General features: G+C 38.8%; 1 protein-coding gene and 2 long non-coding RNA genes across 5 annotated transcripts in view; 1 reads left to right on the top strand and 2 right to left on the bottom strand.

The window, feature by feature from the left end:
- LOC126915887 (semaphorin-2A) overlaps nucleotides 1-21,813 on the top strand; it is a 558,427-nt gene that overhangs the window by 182,242 nt on the left and 354,372 nt on the right. The window lies entirely within an intron of this gene.
- LOC126915898 (uncharacterized) overlaps nucleotides 1-21,813 on the bottom strand; it is a 34,170-nt gene that overhangs the window by 1,621 nt on the left and 10,736 nt on the right. The gene's annotated exons all lie outside the window — the stretch shown is intronic.
- Nucleotides 6,670-18,820, bottom strand: LOC126915899 (uncharacterized). Its single transcript, XR_007710377.1, has 3 exons — nucleotides 17,893-18,820; nucleotides 9,648-9,807; nucleotides 6,670-9,545 (listed from the first exon to the last, which is right to left on the bottom strand). It is a non-coding gene; the product is annotated as an uncharacterized LOC126915899 (long non-coding RNA).

Genomic DNA, 21,813 nt, shown 5'->3' with positions numbered 1-21,813 from the left:
GAGACCTCTATGCATAAGCCAAGCTTTAAGGATGAGAGATACGTGTCTAACGAGGTACGGGGTAAGGAGTTGGTGCCGCGAGAAGAGGGATGACGGAGCGGGGTGAGACGCGAGGAAAATTATTAATCACGGCTGGGATTTCATAAAGCTCCGTTTAAGCTGTGCACAGTGCATCGTTTATTACCAGGTTCTCCGTGGAGGCTTTACGCAACCAGGAAATACACTGGTACTGGCTGCTTCTAACGGGCCCTCCCGTATATTACGTATCAAGGCGGAGCCGGTTGATCTTGCCCGCTAGAATAACTTGCTCGGCCTCCTTTGCGAAAATTGAACGTCGCCGCCCCCGCGGTTCGAATTACGACCGACGACGTCGTCCGTGGTCCGTGGACTTTGAGTAAACTCGAGGACGCGGTTTGTTTAGACAGACGGCAACCCGCCAAATTATATCGGGGGACCAGATTTCCTGATCCCCCGCTTCCGGTAATATTCAAGTTTCTGGAAACTCGTCGACTGTCGTCCCGTCATATCTAAATTTCATCTTGAGTCTTATTAAGTTTCTTGTCTCTTTTGTGAGGCAGGTTCTTTTATTTGTATGTTATTCCTTTTTACGGGATCATGTCACCGTGTCCTTTCTTTATGCGAGCTAGGCAAGTTTAAGGTTCGTGCAGTACATTCCTCTGTTTCTTTCGACGATTTGTGTCACTCGAGCGCGCTGAAAGGCAGTGTCGGGTTTCCCTGTTATTACTAGGGTTGGGTTCAACCCTTTGCTCTCTCTTTTCTTCAAGGATCCCTTTAGAAAGTACGCAGATGTTTGCGTATGCAGATATTTATTACATGGTACAGTTGTACTGTTTTCTTTTATTTATTTACCTGTTGATGTTTCTACACTTGTTCCGTAGTTGTAACAGTTACTTATATTGATTATTGTAACTCTGATAATGACCAGATAATTTCCTTTTGTTTCAGGTAAGTGCTACTTGCAGAATATGGTTCCTTTCAGACAACGATGTAAGTGATACTTTTAAGATATACATATTGCTGAACCGATATAGATTTCTGAAAATACATTAGAAACTGAATTTACGAACTATACGAACAGCCAGCACGTTATTAATTATCTCTAAGAACGTTTTCATTATAATATGATTATCGCGTGAAAAGTCGGCATTTCGCAAGTAAATTTAATTTCAACGATATAAATGTTAATGATACTTAATGAAATAATTATTACACTTTCATAAACCCAATCTAAACAGGGCGCAAAAGTAACATTTATATTTTTAATTGCGAACAAGCTCAGGATAATCAACCGTCAGATTAAAAAATTAATTTTCAATTTTATGTAACAGCAATAACTTTACATTTCGCCACACGAATCATATAGCGCCTAGCTTTAACATTCCGCAAACCATCAGAACAAATTTTCAACTTAAACAACCTACATTTTTAACATTCGTTTAACGTTGAATACTTTCGCATATCACGAAACTTTCTGTGACATGCTTCCACCAATTTCGTCAATCGATGACGATGCATCGTAACCTCTGCTTCATCGAGAACCAGTCGAGAGCGCTCTTCTGGTAACGGAAGCGCGCACGTGCGTTGTGCGAGCGCGTGCACGTGACACGCGAGGGACGGGATCAAGGAGGGTGGTTTTCCCTGTAAACTAAGTAGTACAGTCAGAGCGAGGTATCGAATGAGGGGTCAGCTCAAGGCGTACTAGGAAGGGATTATCCCAGTCGGTATTCGGTAATTGCTGCTAGCAATTTACTCCGGCAAATCCCTATTAACCGAGCCGACGAACCTGTCGGATGTATTCCTTCACGCAACGATAGCCGTGTGTGCGTACTCGTGTAGTCGTGCGTGTGTCACGAACACTTTCCATGACTGAACGATGAATCTAATCGAACGAATGCTGAACGCGACAGGTGAAACGCAAAGTCTACTTTGATTTTTATTCATAAGCGACGACAGATTTGACAATGCCACGTGTGAAAGCGCGTGCGTCTAGAAGAAGACGGTAATTGTTAATGACGATTGCGAAAGGTTCTTAATGTGATATGTCATGTTCTTGGTATGATGTTTAATATATCGTACATTGCATATCGTACATAGATTTGAATTATCACGGAATACCATTGCTGATTTTAGTCAATCACAGATGTATTTAATCTTGATATATACCAGTAATTGATATCATATCGTTTTTGTAATATAAAAAATCTTGTAACATTACCGTGAATTAATCGAAAATCAAATAAGTAAACGGTGTTTTTGAGAAGTACACGAATGAAATATATTCACACTTGAATAAAATGGGATTAATTTGTATGATAGAGAAATCTATCTGTAACGGATATATAATTCTAAACATCATGTACTCTTAATGAAACAAAGCTCTTTTGCATTTTATGTCCATATTTCTTCACGTAGAGATACGATCTATTTTGTGAAATATAGTTTAATAACAATAACTCACTGAAACTATATTAACGTGTATAAACATATAAATCAAACAATCTCTCAGAAAGGTTTTGAACAATCTTTCATCTTAGTATAAGCGAAAAATACACTCTTGAAACTTCATTTTTTAAGACTTAAAAAATCCTCTTACAGCACCATATACCAGCGATCTCATCTTGTAGGCATTAAGCTCGCCATAAGACGCTACGTTGGTGAAGAAAACGACTCCAAACAATCGATGCTAGAATAGATCTCGTACGAGAGGAAGGTTAATACGACATGTAACGTGACGTTGAGTCGAAATCGAGCAACTCCCCGTACTATCGTGAGCTTGTGAAGCAACTGTTCCTTCGAGACATAGCGCAGATATCGCGGCAACGTAGGTCGGATTAGGATCTATCCTTTAGCCTGCCATTCCTTTCTCGAGTAACTTGACGGTGCTTCACGAGGAAGGTCCAAAACGTGGAACGACAGTGTGGCAGTGGTTGACTGGGAATAGGATAGAGGGAAAAGGAGGAGCCGATTTCTCTGCATCTGGGGAAATGTGCCGAGATTACGGATCCAATTCCAATAAAGTTTAGCACGTGAGCCGACTGACAGCGGGCCAATTATTATTTAACCGAACTGGTTCCGCTCTTGAGCTTCCAGTTGAACCTGCTCAAGGAGAGAAAAAAAGACACTTCAGATATTCACGAAAATCTTCTGCAACGTGCCCCGAAAGAAACTGTTTCCGATCGGCTGTAGGATGGTGGAAAAATGGTAACGATTTATATCAGTCTTTGGAATTTCTCTCTTTCGTTGCTGTACGTGTACATGCAGTTACTCACGAAATAATTCGAACATTTATAGAAACTTTATGAATGTATTATGTGTATTATATGAAACATTTTACAACTTCAGTAGTATTATATTGAGATTCGACTATCGTGATTATGTTACTAAGATCTGAAATATTTAGAATATACATAGAAGTTACAAGATATTTAGCCAGGTATATACTTCGTGGAGATCATAATAGTATTCAAACAGTCAATAATTCATTATATTAATAAGCCTCAATATTCAGTGGAATTACATTTAACACTTATTATACGCTTCAAATGATCATTCATAATTTACACTAATTATCTTTTTTTAATTTATGTTTTCATAATATATCAATATATTAATTATACCTCAAAATGTATCGTATGATGTAAGACAGATAAATATGTACACGAAAATTTCCTACAGCGAGTGTCCAAATACTTTCTTGAGCCACTGCACTTCGAGATGGAATGTGGACGTTGACGAGATTACAGGCGCAATTTAATTTATCGTGGAGCCTAAGTGCAATCTTAAAGAACGCTCCTTATTGTCGCGTAATTGCTGAAGTTATTATTTCGAGCAGTAATTAAGCAACGCTGGTGTATCAAAGGAAGGCTTTTTTGATCCTTTATCCGATAGTAACATCAAACGATTCCGTCTCCCGTTTGATCCTTCTTCGTTAATAGCAATAAGAAGCACGCGGCTGCGTTCCCGCTTCTCTCTATCGAACTATGATTCTTTTCCTTCAGCTTTTAAACGTAACCGTTTGTTCAGGCTGTAACGACGTTTCTTTTGTCGAATGCTTGTCGGGTTTTCCTTATAATTGAAAAAGGTGACGTTCCATAGATCGCATTGCTGTCATTCTTCTATGCCGACCTATCCTTATGTACGCTATTCCTATAGTAGTTTACACTTTACATATTCCCTGGAGAGACCGTTCCTTAGTTTTTCAAGCTGTTCGTATTCGAGTCTAAAAAGTTTTCTAATTATGATACTTTAAACTGATCTCATCTACACGACGCCACGTAGCTCCATAAATTCGACAAAATTGCTTAACATCGGTTGTATGCTATTTACATCGCTAGTCACGTGAATTATATATATTTTGTCGTAGGAGACGTAATATATTGAAATATACTACACTATAACATTCAATATTTTATAAAATATTGACTTGCTCACCTTCCTCTAGTAAATATTATTTAAACCATTCATATTCTTGAACATTTCTTATTACATGAAATATGATTTTTTTAATCATTCTAAATAATTTAATAAGATACGTCGGATGACTTGCCGATGCCACTGTTAACAGTGTTCTGTGAAGACAGTCATATTACGTTACTATTATTACGAAACATGATTATTACTATGACTACTACTAAACATGACAACTACTGAATCTTAAGCTACGATTATAGTGAATCCGTGTTCCGATGAATTGTAGAATTTTCCGCAGTACGTACAATGTACTAATCGAATCTTTTCAAAATTCAACAGACCGCTTCTCTTTCAATTCGATTCACATCGATTATATACACCGGGTACCTACCAATATTGTTCATCGGCCCGTGCCAATAATCGGCAACGTCCAATTAATATTAATTATTTGAGAGTTCTTTCACGGAGCGCGAATTTTTCGGATTAAACAGATCGGGAAACAACGAGAGCGCCTGGCAGCGCGAAATAGGGGACAAGGAGAGAGTTCATTCGAAACGGCGACATCATTGATCCCCTGTTCCGCTTTCTGGTTCGATGCTTAGCGGCATTAATCAATACACAACGGCAGCCAGTCGGTTGCAATTTAGAGTGAGCGCAATTGTCACTGGTCGCCCATCGCCGTTTCATCCATTCATTAGGCATTTTCTATCGCGTAGACGTTTTTCCGTTGCGTCGACGTTGTTTTCGTCTGCGTTCCAACACTCCCGCCACGGTGTAGCCACGTTAATTGGCTTGCGGTGTCGGGCAACGCTCTCGTAATTAATTACCCTGGTGTCGGCTATACACCGTGATGACATTATGCGACGACATGTACGCGAAGATGGCAAAAGATTATCGGTAAAACCGGGTGTGTCATGGTTCCCGGGTTACGCGTACGTGGAATCGCTCCGCTATCTAATGTCTCGTAACAAGATCGGCATAGGAACAAGATCCTTGCAACGAGAGGTAGTCGAGTTCTTCGCCCTCGTTTACGCTCACCGGTGAGTTCTCTCACTCTAATTGTTGTCGATCAGTGCTCGATGCATGCTAAATTATATAGCTACAAACAGCGAGTGTCTGTTAAATTCATTCGACAGAGCTCCGTTCGAAATTGCTCGTCGAGGTCTATTGTTGCTTTAGGACTAATACCGATTGATGCAATTCCCAATTGATTCATTAGGATCTGTAGCTCCGGGTCATATCCGATTCGATGAATTTCTAATTTATTGAAGGAAGGTTCTTGGTTCGTGAAAATATACGAAATATCTTTTAAAGAGTACCTTTTCCTGAGCATATAAATAGTTAATTAAGAAAAGGAATCATGTTTTAATATCTATGGTTATGTTTATGCAGAATATCATTTTTGAATGATGATATCGTGCCTGCTCGTGTGCATACCGGCTCAAGATATTTATTTTTAGATAACGTTATGAAAAACAATTATTGTACATTCTAGCATTTAAATAAATTAGTCACTTTCTTCAAACAAATAAAATATTCTTCGATGCTTAATAAACGAAGATAATTTTCGATTTAAAACCAAAGACCGTGAACAGCTAATAGCATAATTTCTCTATTTTTCAATTTACCTTGGAAGACTGGTTTATTTCTTCAGAGTCATAAATTTGATATGTCCCTAAAAAAAGGAAAAACATTTTCCAGCCATGCGTATGTACAATTGATGCCCGTAAATATTTCGATGCCTCTTTGTTCCGGACCCCGTTTCGCGTGCAAATATACCGCTCGAAGGCTTGCGCCACTACTATGGAAATTTATGTAAATTCAAAGCGAAATTCAATGAGTAATTTTTCACTTCGAAACGAATTAACGTTCCGAACCGAGAAAACACTCCCCTGGCATGGCGTAAGAGCGCAACAAACACACGTAATCAATTAACACAGGTAGACCATCGACTAATCGTATCTTAATTGCAAGCACAAATTCAGTTGAAATGCTGTTTTTTCAGTGTTAATTATTTTTATACTAATTAAATTAAATAATACCTACTATTTGTATCATTACACGGTTTTCACACGCCAGCTCAATTTCAAGAACTTGATGCTTCGTAACGCTATGCAGCCAACTTCCGGTATGATGAAAACGTTTATGGTTAGTTTAGGTTCAATGCAGCCAAGCGACTCGACGCTACCGTATGTCATATAGTAACCTGAAACTGTAAAAACTCAGACTAAGTTCGAATTTTCAATCTCGTAGGAAATTCAAAAAGTTTTCTGATTTCTAATCCGAGGAAGTATCCTTTCGCCCAAAAGTATTAGAACGGTTTCTATGTTTGCTTTAAAATGAGAAAAATTTAAATAACTATTAAAAAATCATTGGATTTGATACTGTATACAGTGAATAATATACATATAAAATACTGATATATCAATCGCATGATGTCTAGTAAAAAAATACATGCAATTTGAAATTTATAACGTGTCAAGCATTGAAAGTTTATTAAAAATGAAAGGTATCCTAAAGGTGTATGTACTTCTATATAATTGGTTCATAACTTAGCCTTTTAACTTGTAATCTCGCTGCATCTGCCTCGCGTTAACGATTCGTAGTATTATTAGAAACATAAACCTACCAAATTGCACGATGTCATCACTACCAAATCACAGCCCAACATCATATCGCTCGTCTGCATCAGACCCGAACAAACATCGTCCTTGACAAACGTTATTTCACATATGAAATTCTTTTATCGTTTCAAACGCGATGCTTAACCTGAATTAACACACGGCGTGTCACAAAAGCAAATGATTTTGATATTTCTGCTAATATCGCACCGTAACTCACGGTAATTCAATGGGCTCACGCGTTTGCTCGCATTTAATTTCTCATCTGTCGCGACGGCGCGGCGTGTCGTGATGCCAGCCACTAGCTACGAAAATTTTACTGTAAAATATAAATGCGGCTGTTAATTCGTCCGCAGGTCCGCGCTTTTTCGGTCTGAATTTATTATTTAAGATCTGTCCCTACGCGTCCATGGCATTCCGGGGGAAACGATGGCTCGTTGGTTGTTGAGCCTCGCTCGAACGGGCTTGCTGGAAGTAAAATACGAGCTTTGGGTCCTGTGCATTGAATTACAGTAACTACAACAATAATTTTAAACCTGCGGAATTTTTTTTATTTTTCATGTTGCAGTAATTTCAATCTGAAGAGGAAACGAAATTTAATTTTACGGTTAATTTTATGGCGAGGTTGTTATATATTTTTAAACTATTCTCGAATTCCTCACCGTTTTTACGAGATTTTTAATTCGATCATTCGGGGAAAATTTTATTATGACTAAACGTATTCTAATATTCTGAAATAATTACATGTGTGAATTAATTAGCAATATTATTAGCAATAATTAATTAGTAGTAATATGAAAATTGTCGCGATAGTTTGAAAACAACCAATACCAAGACTAAGTCTGGCGCTTTAAATCGTTTTTAAGGTTTGGAATTGTCGAGTGTAATTATTCTCGCTATTAATATTATGCTATGGTAGTTGACACGACAACAAAATTAGCTATCATACAATATACTGATACACTGGCACCCAGTCCCATATACCATATTAAAAGAAGTGGGACGTTTTATGCTTTCGTGGAATTAAAATGTATTACCTACCTTAATTACCTAATAATATCAAAACATTTCAAGTACATTGTAAAATTATAAAACTTCAACATTTAAAGTTCCTTTTGACTTGTCAATGCGACGATATTTTACAACATTATTTTTCCACGTCTTTTAAATTTCATATTACTATTTTTCACAAGGACATACAAATTTCTGTATTACACGTTTTCAAAGAAAAGTCACATAAAAGTATAAATAAAAAAATGTAATAAAATTTCATAAACTCGTTACAAGTAGAAAAAAGAACTTCGTTATGGAAAATTTTCTAACCAACAAGGGCGAAGAGTCTCGGATTCTCTAGGGAAAACGTAAATGGCCACGATCATTACAGAGGTACCTTTCTTGCAACGTCAGAGCTCAATGATTTAGCAATTCACCCCCTGCAAGAGTCGCGATGTAGACAATAACGAGACGAGTACACGTACCGACCATTCTACAAATACTTTGAATGACAGATTACTCGCCGGCTCGCCGCAAATCCCACGAAGATGCGTCGAAACTTTCGAGTCGCGTTGGTAGGTGTAACGTGAGCCGGGAATGGCGTTGGGACGTCAATCATGCGCGTCTCTTCGTGATGGTAACGGCGGGCTACCGCTTCCATGTCGAGTCAGAAGTCAGGTATTAAACGTAATAATTACAATCGGCGTAGCCGCGTTGCGGTATGTTCACGTGACGACCAACGGGAGAACGATCGTTTCGTGGAAAATTGTGAAGCTGTCAAGCACACGAAAGGAACACGTTCGTCCTATCAAAACAAGAGAACGATCGATCAAGATAGAAATATATGGAAAAAGAAAGCATAAAGAAGAACAAGACGAAGGAGAAAGAGAAAGGGGATGAAGAACGGAAGAAGAAAACAAGGATAAAGAGAGAATCAACCCTATACAAGGTTAGAAAGCTCACGTACACGCGACATGCAAGGACGTATCGATTGAGCTACAGCGTTAGATCCCTGTTGCACGTAGACCAAATGACTACGTATTATTCCCCACTTACTCCTGCCGTTAGCTCGGCAAAGAATACGGGAACACGACGTGAAATCGCTCGCGTGCCGCATGAATCATCATTCATTTCGTGTTACGCGGGCTGACGTACGTGTCGGTGTTGTACACCTGCAGCTAAGTCTACGTGTGCAGAAGCGTGTCCACGCGGTCTCTGAACGACGCCGGTCTGGTGGACGCCGGACTTTTATCTCTAGAATCGGTTTACATGACCGGCATCTGATAACACCGTCACCGAACACACCGGGATACCCCTTATTTACTCCGTTTTTACGCCGCCTATCCTCTTCCACCTTATACGTCCTCGCTCTTTTCCTCCCCTGGGTTTAGTCTCCATCGTAGTCTTCGTCGAGGGTACTTTCAGGGACAACCATGTAGGAGAAGCTACGATGCGATCTTTATCGTCGCTGTAGTTGTCTTCGAAATAGTCCATCGGTCGCTGATGGAATTCCGGGGAATCGTTTCCGTTAGTGTTTGGAAATGAGGCTCGAGCAAATAGCTCGACTGAAAGGTAACGAGCGAAGCTAGTTTGAGGACTTACGGAACGTATGATTCATCTTATACCCGGTTCTAGACTGGAATTGCATAGTGTTATTGCCGAGACAGGGAGTTGCGAATAGGTTGCTGGTCGATCTTCTTCCTGAATTTAAGGGATGGAATGTTATTTATTGCGTGCCAGTAGGGGCAGATCGACGTTGCTCCTGAAAATTGGAGAGGACGATGCTTTAATGAAGCTTAATTTTGATTAGCTTTGTTCGATACTAGGATTTTTTCTATGTTTCATAATAAAAGTAGAAAATAAAATATATAATTTAAATGGATAGTTTGTAATAAGAAAATATAATAAGAATTGAAAATATGTCTGATTACTATAATCATACCTATTGTACATCTAAATCTTTAAATCTTTCACTCTTTTGTATCATTAACTCGTTGAATTAATTTATTACATGTTATTCCGCCAACTAAATTAATCGACAAATTCTGTTTTCTAAAGTCTAATTTTCAAAATTATCAGGATTAAGTATCAGGAAAGGAATATAAAAACGGGACAGAACATATCCTATCTCTAAAAATCTAAAATATCTATTACATATCAGATCTTTCTCTTATCAAATACACAAATACCTTCTTTCCTGCCATAACCATCGAAAACACCATCTACCAGATACGTCTCATACTCTATTCTCCCCAAACGGATTATTCATTACCAGCTTCCGGATAGAACGCGTCCCAGTGAAAGATCCCACGTGCAACAACTCGACGAAGCGGATGATACGCTTAAATATCCAGTAGACCGGTGACAGTAGGAAGGAAGAGATCGCAGGACCGGCAAGCTGGTATCGAGGGTTGAACGTGCAAATCACGATTTTTAAGTGATCGTTACTCTCGTCGGCACTTAAGCTTCATTCACCGACAGACTATCCAAGCTATGTAGAGTAAGAAGATCGTAGCTCAGAAAATCTTTCTACTAGTACAGGCACGAGCTTTTCTCATTGGGCTCCTCGCCTTACGAATAATCGGAAAGATTCTTGAGGACGTGTTACGATGACAAAATGGTAGGTCGGAAGACCAGACAGCGTACTTGGTTTTCAGGGGTTCACCACTGTTACGTGGTAGGGATATCAAACAAATTGAGTGGAGATCCGGTCGTCTGCTCGTTTATAATGATATCAACGCGTCTGTCAACCCCATCTTCCCTCTTCTTCTCTCTTCGTTCCTGCATTTCTCTATTCTTTATTCCCTCTCGCTCAATGGCCCTTTGTTTGCCTCTCCCTTGTTCCGTCTCGTTCTCTGTTTCGCTTTGATTTCGCGCCTCGCCGTTACCCTTTTCCCTGATTTTCCCACTACGTACCTCTTTTTCATCCCCCCCCTCTCAATCCTAACAACACCGTCCCTCTTGTGTATACAAACGATCGACAACACACGCGCGTAGCTTCCACACGCATTTTGACGCGTAGTCGCGCGTGAACACGCACCGTATCGACGCGCTGCACAAAACTGGTATCATTACCGAGACCGAGCGTACAATGGAATCGCAGAACGTCATCGCGTTTCTCTTCTCACGGCTGTTGTCCGCTCGTTGTTCTCCACGAGACATCATTGCGCGGTGATTCTTTCATCCAGAGCAATACGCGAACGCAGGAGGTCGCGACGTCGACGATTCCTCATCGTCGCATGATTCTTCCCACTGTGTTTCTGTTTTCGCATTTGATCGCCAGAAAACCGTGTGTAATTCGCCGCGTCCCCTGTCGGTGGGAATTTTAACGAGCAGACAAATTGTCTCGTCGAATTGATCGTCAGTCGGATTCACGGCGCACGCGCGGTCAATAGCAGCGCGACAGTTTATCGACAGGGAAGATTGTTTCGCGTAATTTGTATTAATACTCGAAAGCAGTCTCGTTAATAGTTAAGCGTCCCGCATTAATTGCGATGCACTGCGGTTAATGAAATGTACCAGCGTGACAGCGTTGCCGTTTGACAATTCTGTGTGACGCGTTCCGTGTCATCCGCCGCGCCGGCGGATCCAGTTTCCCCGGAAACGTTGACGGCATTTAACAAAAGTTCGTAACGAGATTTCGATGAATGCTACCATCTGTATATTTAATGCTTACAAGCATCATAAACGTTTCGTGTAATTGTTTATTATTAGCACGTGCTTGGCTCGAACGAATGGCATAAATATTTATCCTTTTAACGGTATAGGATGCCACGTTGAATGTCATTGTTTATTCATTAAATCGATTTGTATTTACGCCTTTTATACATCGAAAAATATAGTAGTGCTCACTTGGCTGTCACGCTGTGCTCGTTGCAGTAACGTATAATCAATGATAATGTAGTCGCTGGAATGATAAAATATTTATATTTTCTACTTCACAGCTAGGAAATTATTGTAATGAAGTTAATGATGTTCTGCAAAAAACGATTATACCAAATATGTTGCTATTTAAATCACTTTTATACGATGATAATATACAGTTAAGGGAAAATTGTCAGACGAACGTTGTTATGTTAACAGTAAACATCTACCTACCACTCTCAGTAATTGTCATAACTCAGAGTATACTAAGTAATGGGTATGTGAGTATCGCTATAGCTATTTATAAATTGCGTCGGGCTGAACATATTTTTATAACAAGCGGGAAACATCACACGGTATTCCAAATGGAATTCAAATTGGAAACGAAATTGTTTCAGCCGACGTAGAAAAATTAATAAAATCGTTTTCCATTTTCCTGCCTGGCTGATCTCCCGACCCCTTGAAAACCATTGGACGTTCGGAAACATTAATAAAAAGAGATAATCTACCGAAATTGATTTCGTGTGTTGGTACGCGAATAAAACTGTCCATAAAATAACAGAGAAATGCATGCGTACGCAGCTTACAACAGATTCTTTAAATTGTCAAAAATTTCAACAAAAATAATCAGAATTTCATAACTGGTAAAACTTCTCTAAGAAAACTTCTTAAACCTTCTCACTCTATTTTATTAGCATACGTCATCTTCACAACGCCGCAAAAGTGATATACAGAATCACTCATTACATTATTTAAACGATTTCAAAAATCGACGAACATTGTTCGAGTAATCTCAATTTAAGATACGTTCAAATCCTACCAATAATACAATCAAAACAGTACTCCAACCTATTGTTTTAACAACTCCATTTAACAACATTGTTTCAGAAGGATTTGAACTTCCAAATCTCAAAATCTATCATCTGCTTATAAAAACACTCCCCCAGTTTCCAAAGTCTGTGTCTTCCCTAAAATCTCATTGATCTTCGCAACCATCTATACTTCGCTTTCGCCCCTCAAACTTGTCGCGAAAAACTTTTCCTCCCTTATTCGAAATGTGATTATCCACGGCGCATTTTCGTCAATCGAGAAAAAATCTCGTGGAGAATCGTAACCTCGTTTGAGCATCTGTTTAGAGTTTAGGTCCATACGATTACGTGGAATCCGAAAGAGTGGTTTTTCGGGAGGATTAAGCCGAGGATGATTTTTCCCAGGCGAGCATCGCCGATTTTGCTCGAAGGATTTCGCGACACGACACTGCTCACGGGCTCGAGCGATGATTAATGACGTCGACCTCATATATCACCATCATTTTTCACGCATAGATGGGAGTCGTTGATGTTCCCTTTGGCTCGAGTCCGCTAACGCACATTCACACTCCATAAATGATGCGTATTACATATATGTACAGATATGTGTGATGCGCATTTGCTGGAAGTATCTACTGCAACAACTAACGACTTGATTAGTGTAAAGAATGAAACAGGTTATTATATATGAAAGAAGAAAGGATGGTTAGCGACGAACGAATGTATTAAAACTGTATTATGGAAGGTTTTGATGTGAGATTTTGTTTCAAGCGAAAATCGCTTAGAACACCCATAGAGAAATCCGTTTTGGCAAATATTAGCAAAGTACACGTATACTGGATTAATTTTCAAAGCCGTTTGACGTTCATGCACTGTTCAGGTTGATACAGCCTGGAACGTTAATTGGGAATTTAATAACTTTTCAGTAAAATATTTAACACATGTGTAATTTATAAAGTTTTGTTTGTATGATGTAACGAACATGTTTCGCGTAGGAATGAAATTGTTTCAACGTAAATCTTATTTGTAGAAATATTTAACGTACGTTATATGATATAAAAGTATTTAACAATTATAATAATATAAAATTACATGATGCAAAATAAGAAAAATATAGTTACTAAGAGAAAATGATACGATAGACATTTGTTTTTTATAGAATGTCGCTAAAATTCAGTGAAAGAACAAATACGAATAGGTGGACGCAAGATAAAATAAACTTAATGCTGGTACGGCAAACAAATCGGGTAAAATTTCGAACGAACCAATCGGCCGTGTGCCAATATTATCGGCGTGACTTTTCATCAATTTCTTGCACAATACTCGTGATTTATACCGAGTGGCGGGAGCGGGTAAATATCGAAAGCGACGAGCACGCGAGAGAAGCACTTATCGCGCTAGTCATCGTGAAATATGTTATTGAAGCATCTTTCTCGCGGCGGACAAGAGTAGTCCCACGTAGAGTCTGTCGTTCTGTAATTTACACACCAGAACGTATATTCTTGTGACGCGTCTGCACGCGAGAATCGATAGAGTCGTATCTCTCGTCTGCATTTCACCCGTTCGATCGCTTTTTATGACTTTTCTACGAACGTTCTTCATTTTTTAGGAATTGAGAAAAATCGTTATTTCAATCGTTATTTTTTGCAATTTTGAAATATCGTTTTGATAAAAGTCATGTTTATTGTTTGAACGATATGCTTGTGGTATGAGTCAGTGAAAAATACTTCATTAAATTAATTAGGTATGATGACGATAGTTTATAACAGCGGAACGGTATCTTGCACAGCACAGTCCACAAAAATTGCTAGCAGATTTTGTTTGATGAAGAAAGTTCATATCGCGCAATAAGGCAAATCGATTAGAATTTTATAAAACATAAGATCCTAACCAATCTTATCTTTCTACCAAATAAAACTCTTGTTCAACTTGAAATCATCTATCCCTTCAACAAAAATCGAAAGATGTTTAAACATCGTGAAAAATCATGGTCACAGATCATTATACGAGTAAATCGTTGCGTTTTCGTCGCGTTAAAAATTTGTTAATAAAAATTCGTGAAAAGAATGCGAATGGAGAAAGCCTGAGGTGTGTTTAATATTTAAACAGAGTGAGGGTCGGACTAATCCGCAAATCCCAAGAGATTCTCGCCGCTTAAACTATAACTTACGTTGCGTCGAGGAACTTGTCGAGGAACAGCCGAGTTTCTCGGCCGTGTTTTTCTTACGACAAGTGGTTAACATACTAGGAAGCTAAAAATTCGGTCTCAGCGTGCAAAAATACGACGTCTTCGTTTCCTACAACGCGAATGACGCGCTCGTAAACAAGATGCCTTTAATTTGGCCAGCGAGAGACAAGCTTCATCTAGATATGGAACATGACTAGGCTAGCGAGGAATTATTAAACTGGCTCGTAATTGAATCTGACCGGCTTTTGACCAGGTAGATACACATTCCAGGCTGCAGTCAATGCAGTGTCTTTGCTGTTGCGCTAAAAGCACGCATACACAACCGACCCCCCGTCAAACCACACGAGAGTCGACACCGTAGTCAATGATTTTTATTTTCCTCTTCTTTTTTTGAAAACTCGTTCATAGATATCCTGTTCTGAAATTTCTCTGGCAACGGTTTTCGTGACGTTAAATATTAACGCTCTAAAAATCTAGATATTTGAGGGCGACCAGGGTTTTGATATCATCGATGTTTTACGTTCTTGTTAGAGCAAATAGCTACCAGTTAGTGACGCTCCGTAGTAGGTCGAATGAACAAATGTTAAAGTTGGAGTAGAGTGAATATTGGAATTTTTGACCAGAAAAGTTATTTTCGTAAGGAAAGAGGTTTAAATTTAAGACAGGAAAAAGAGGATTTAGATCGCGAGAGATCGGGATAAAAACGGCTCTGACGCTGAAACTATTAAGTCAAAAAGATATGACCGAAAAAACTGTGCCTTAGAATCCAGACGATCAAGAAATCTTTAATCTTGGAAGTTTGGATTCAAGGATAACCTTGGAAAGTTTTGATAAAAGTTTTAAGAAAGCTAAGGAGCTTTAGAAATTTTAAGTTGATGTTTAATACTTGCTTCATATTTCCACCATTGATTTTATACGGATTGATTTACTGAGACAATATTTGTTAGAACATTTAATAGAACAACTTTGGGAAAACTAAATAACCCTGTTACAAGTTCTTATTTATTTTAAATAGGACGATTCGTGCACGTTTTACTTTAACGAGCAAACATTAGTATGAATGTCGTGCTCGCCAGTCCGCAGCAATACTTGTTCCACTGCAGGAGATGCGAATGTTTCATGAATATACCAAGGCCGTTTAGTATCTCGCTGTACGTGTACACATGAATGCTCAGAAAATTATGAATTTAAAAACTTTGCTTAATACGACTACGTACGCGATTCGGACTTGGAATCTTCTTCCGCTAAATATAAAGCAAAACAAACAATGATCGTTCCCGCAATCCTAAATCTTCTCAAAATACCTTTAACGTTAGCGTATATTCAAATACGTAAATGCAAAATGTAAGCGCATGATCCTATAAAAATTCTACGAAACATGGAATATAATTTTGTAATATTAAAAACTAAGACATATACTTTTGAAAAAGACAAGTAGAATTTGTCCCAAGTTAACATCCAAATTAACGTCTTATCCCTCAAAATTGTTCCTCGCTACACATTTCGGCACTCGAAACACGTAAATTTCATCTCTTCGTTGATTTTACTACGCTATATCGTCTTCACCTACAGTACCCCTGCACAAAGAGGGCAGTTGGCGAATATTAGGTTCATCGTTTTCGCGAGGCGAGCAACCGAGTGCGGAAACACGGAGTGAAAGAGGGGGGTTGGCTGAGAAAGCGGGCAGACAAGAGCAGGGAAGGAAAAGAAGGAAGAGAACCGGAGTAGAAGGCGACGCTTTTCCATCGATGGAAGATTGAATAATTCAAAAGCGTCTTGCCCAGCGATTTTCAAACGGCGAGCGCCCACTTGTGCTTGCGGCCGCAATCCCTGGTCTAATTCCGCGTCTCCGAATAAATGCATACTATTAATGGAGAGGGGTGATGCTTTTACGTCTCGAATCGTATATCCAGCTCTTGCCTTAGCCGAGGCACACCGGGAATAGGGAATTCCTCGGTCCGATCTCGATATTCACGACGATCGTCTACGGCCTCTCGCTCGGATAGGAAAATCGAAGGTAAGAGGTCTTAACTTTTTTCCCACAAGCTATGCGTGCACGCTCTGATATTCCACGTTTCCACGCTTCGATATTCCGCTGAAACTTTCCGTGGCCAGCCCATTAAATCGCATCTAAGAATGAAACGGCCCACTCTCCCTTTGGGAGAAACTAACTTACTTAACGTTTTGCGAATCATTGGAGTTGATGTTTCTAGAGTATTAATCGTAGTGTTGCTGAAAGAAGGATGAAGATAGAAGTTGAAATTTTTTATCATTGATGAGAAAGATCATCGAGGTGGGAATGACTAAGGATTAATTAGAAAAGTATATGAGGAGTTTATCTATACGTATATTTGTTAATCCCACTGTTCTCTTAACTTCTCTCTACATTTACATCTTTTCAAATAAGAAAATACGAAAACTAAATGTTTAAAAATTATTTGAATTTTATCGATACCTACTGAGATATGACACCCATCAAATCCGAGGAGAACAGGGTTAAATATAATACCTACATATACTGCTTTTGTAAAGTTGGTAAATTAAAGAATCATTTTGTTAACAACAGTACGCTAATCCATCTCCAAGTCTAATTAGTCTATTCGAACTTTCCTAAACTTCAAACTTCCTATATCTTTTAGAATATTACATGCTTCATACCCACTTTACACAAAATTTCGATTCTCCTAATTAACATCCCTTTAACTCTTACCGTATTCGTAAAATAGTTAACAAGATTATAATTGCATATTTTTTTATAAATTTCACAAATATAATAAAGAATTCGTTCACACGTTACAGCGATATTGTAACGTGAATTGAAAATAAAAATATTCGATAAATCAACCAGATGATACAATGATTGGATCATACAGACCCAAATACGTATAAACCTAACGAGTTAAAAAAAGATGACGAAAGTACAAACTTTACCCTAATCGCACGCCTTCATTCACAATCTCTCCCACCACAACCGTGTCGAACTTACATGCAGCGACGAGCGATCAAAGCGTTCGACAACCGAAGAACCAGGGTCAAAGGTGTCTGAAGCGTCGCGTCTGGTGCCCCGAGTGTCTCGTGTATCCGACTGGACGCACACAGTTACGCGCTGGCGCACGATACATCCAGCCTGTTCGTGTTCATCGCGTTGCAGCCAGTGCAGCACCGGAGGTTTTCGAACGTTGCGGATACAGCCACCCCACTAGAGAGAAGAGCGTCTAGTGTCAAGTGGCAGCGCGGAGCCGAGGGATATCCTCGATGCCGCGGAAGAAGGGGAGGCGATGATTGTCGGCGAGAGGGATGGGCGAGCCCTGCGGTGGGGTGGCTTAGTGGTGAAAGGGAGCACGAGGATGGGCAGTAACGACGGCTTGTCGCATGCAGAATCGCGACTCGATGATTGTGATAAAACGCCGCCATTATTGTCGCCGTATAAAACTTCGTCGAACGCTTCTGACTTCTTTTAGTTTAGATTTTAAGGCTCGTACGAACACGTCCAGTAATTTAGACAAGTTGCGAATAATTTAGTAACTTACCATGTGTGAACACTAAAATTTAGTTGAGCAGTTTAGTAAAAGGTTCAATAATTTAGTCGAATTGTAAGTAATTTAGTAATTTTCCGTGTGTGAACACTAAAATTTAGTCGAGAAGATTGTTACCCCCTACTATTCACTTCAACAGTTAAACCTGTAATTCAACTGTACTAATCCCGAATTATTTATATGCGCTAAATCATCCACGAGCCTTTAAACTCAATCTAATTAAGATTTTGGAAGATTTTAGGACATTTGAATGAAAATGCGTGTTGAAGGATTGATATAAGCGACTTTTTATTTTGAAGATTTATTTCATTGAAAGCAGTTATAGTGTTAGTAATGTTAGGAGTGGTGTTTGAGATTTTAAAGGTTTGGTTTTAGAGGTTCGTAGAGGGATGATACGATATGATGTCGGTTTGAGAAGTTTAATGCCACGGTTAGGTTGGATGCTGGAGGATAAGTGGATTATGCCGCACAGTGTACAGACCATGTATATGAAATGTGTGTATGTACATAATGTCTGTATGCACATCATACATCGTGACGTTGAAGAATTTATGAGGGGTCTGAAGGTATTGTTATATTATGCTTTTTGTATTATATGATATAACATTCGTACATAACAGTTTAAAAATTAAACTCGTCAGAACTAGAGCTGATCAATATATTTAGAAGTAATACATAGAGTTTGGATGGAAGAAAAATAGAACTAATAAAAATATTTTTGACTTCGTACAAATTCAGAAACTACACTTTCCTTTTATAGAAAAGAACCCATTCTTAAGTTAAGAATAACGTAAAATATCGAATGCCTGTTGAACTTATCACGATACTGTAAAATTCTAAAAAAAAAAAAACACTTTCTTTTCCTACTCAGAATAAAAACTCGTAACTTAAGTAGCTCATCCATAAATCGTTTTACTTGAAAACCCTTTATTCAAAATTTATTAGAAGTCTTCTAAGAAAAATTCCATTTAAAATAGCCACGACATTTTACCAAAAGGGAAATGTCAAAGTCGCGGGTATTACCGTGCCTCTCAAACCCTTGAATCGAATCGGGCGCGGAATTCGACCATATTCTTCGAGGATTTGCCAAGATTTACAGCAGCGAATAAACTCGCGTTCACGCAGTGTTCCGGATTCTGTAACTGCATTCAATGCGCTCGAGCCTGAAATATGGGTAAACGTTACACTGCAAGTATTACCGCGTCACCGACGATGAAGGTGTTATATTTCCGCGCTGTTACGCGGAATCTCGCCCCGACACGCGGCTTACGCCAGATCCCCCGCAGTCGAATAGGTTCACGCTGAAACTACCTGAATATCGTATTTCATGTGTGTATATCACGCACCGCAGTTCTTGTTTCATTCGTGGCGGAACGTTGATTGGAACGTGATCTAGCCGATGCGACGTTCTTCTCTTGGTTGCGTGAAATTTTCTTTGTCCCGTGAGTAGGTACGAACGTCCACGATTCAACGAGAAAGAGCAAGAATCCTAGAAACGAGCATTTAGTTGATTCCCTTTCAGCATTAATTGAAATAATATTGGTAATACGATTACTCTGAATTATTTTTATTTTTCAGATATTTTATTGTTGCGTAGTTTCAAATGAATAGATGCTGTGTTTTTACTTTCATATTGTTAAAAATTTTGGATCTTAATAGCCGAAATAATGGTATAGGAACCATTCATCGATACACACTTGCACGCACTTTCTTCCATACTAGACTGTTAACAGACTGAACAGTCAGTTTACATTTCTTTGTTTTCGAGACGCCGCGCATACATATACTTCCACACACTGATATTCACATACATTTATCACTACTACGCAGCTAATCTAGTCTAGCACATAAAATTATACATATCTCAATACATACTTTACTATTGAATGTACTAATGAACAATAGTTAAATATTAAGTGAAGCATTTAAGTCATTGATAACTGATTGGTGAAATTGGTGAAATTGGTAAAAAAATAGAGGATTATTTATAAGTGTGCATTGTACAAGCAGATTGTTACGGAAAGTTGAATACCTCGACTGTACAAAATAAGAAAACATCGTCAACTAACTTCTTCGAATAATTGAGATTAACGAAAGAAATTTGTGTTATGCAACAAAGAAGCTTAAGATTACAATAAGACTTATGAAAATATAGTAGCATTGCCATGAAGGAAATAATTGTGGAAAGGAAAGATTATGGTATTGTGACAAAAGTTCGTGAAACATCGTCTCGCAGTTGGCAAATGGTTGACCGAGACATTTCTTTATATTAGGTTCATAAAGGCTTCAGCCAGAGATTGCTACGTTTCTCATTCTCTCCAAACTCGTTCTCCAGTAGTCGCATGCCGAGTTCAAGCTAATTTTACAGTACAATCCTGTGACGGTCTGTTCCTATTTTCGTATTTCATGAATTATTTGATATTTTCCTTTGTCAATGTCTGTGACACTTGAAATTTCGAAGTCTGTGCGACTGCTTCAATATCTTAATAACTTTAACTTCGTCCTTGTCGCACTTTGTACATTTTAGAATAAATTTTTTAATGTATTTATCTATTCACGATATGACCACCCTATTCTCCTTTCAATTTTCCTCCCACCATCTACTAGTAAAACTAATAAAACTAAATAAAACATGCTAGTAGGAATAAAGGAAAAAAAGATCAGTCTGCGAATTTTTATATTTTTATGGACACGATTAAAGAAATAAAATTCAAATAGGTATTCGCTTTACTTATTAAAAATTATAATAAGTACCCTATTTTGGAAATTTTGTATATTTTTATATATGTACATTATACTATATGATAAACGTAGTATAAAAAAGATGTACCACAGTAAAGAAAACACGCGGATAAATCGAAGACGAGAAAAAACGAGTAACAAGTAGAACGAGGAACTCTCGGCGACTTTCGTCGAAGAGGGCTAGATAGAGAGACAGTAAGTAAGCGAGAGAGACCGTTACTGTCGTATAGAGGAGTGCGCATGAGTGTACAGTGTAAAGAAAAGTAAGCAACAGGGGGTTAAGGGTGGCGAAATAGCGTTCTTTGTGCCCGCTAGTCTTACTAGCGTCTCACTCGTTTTATGGCGCTGCTCGGCCATAACGACACCCATTGCATTGTGCTCCATATAAAGCGGTTGACTAAATCTCGGCCCTGGCATCGAGGCCAGAATCTTCGTGAGCCTTTCCTCCTTTCTCCTGTGCCATTCGACCAGCCTGTTTCCCTTCTAATGTGCCAGATGACAAAAGAAACGAATCGGCCCTTCGGTGCCAACCTCCACTTCACTTCTACGCAAATGATCCTCCATCGTATACCAAATGGAAAATAAGTTCATGACGTTCCTCCGCAGTGAAATTTACCGACGATCGTACG

This window comes from Bombus affinis, chromosome 4 (genome assembly GCF_024516045.1).
Source record: "Bombus affinis isolate iyBomAffi1 chromosome 4, iyBomAffi1.2, whole genome shotgun sequence".
NCBI lineage: Eukaryota > Metazoa > Arthropoda > Insecta > Hymenoptera > Apidae > Bombus > Bombus affinis.
Note: the sequence above shows the minus strand (reverse complement) of the source record. Positions and strands in the feature narration are given on the sequence as shown.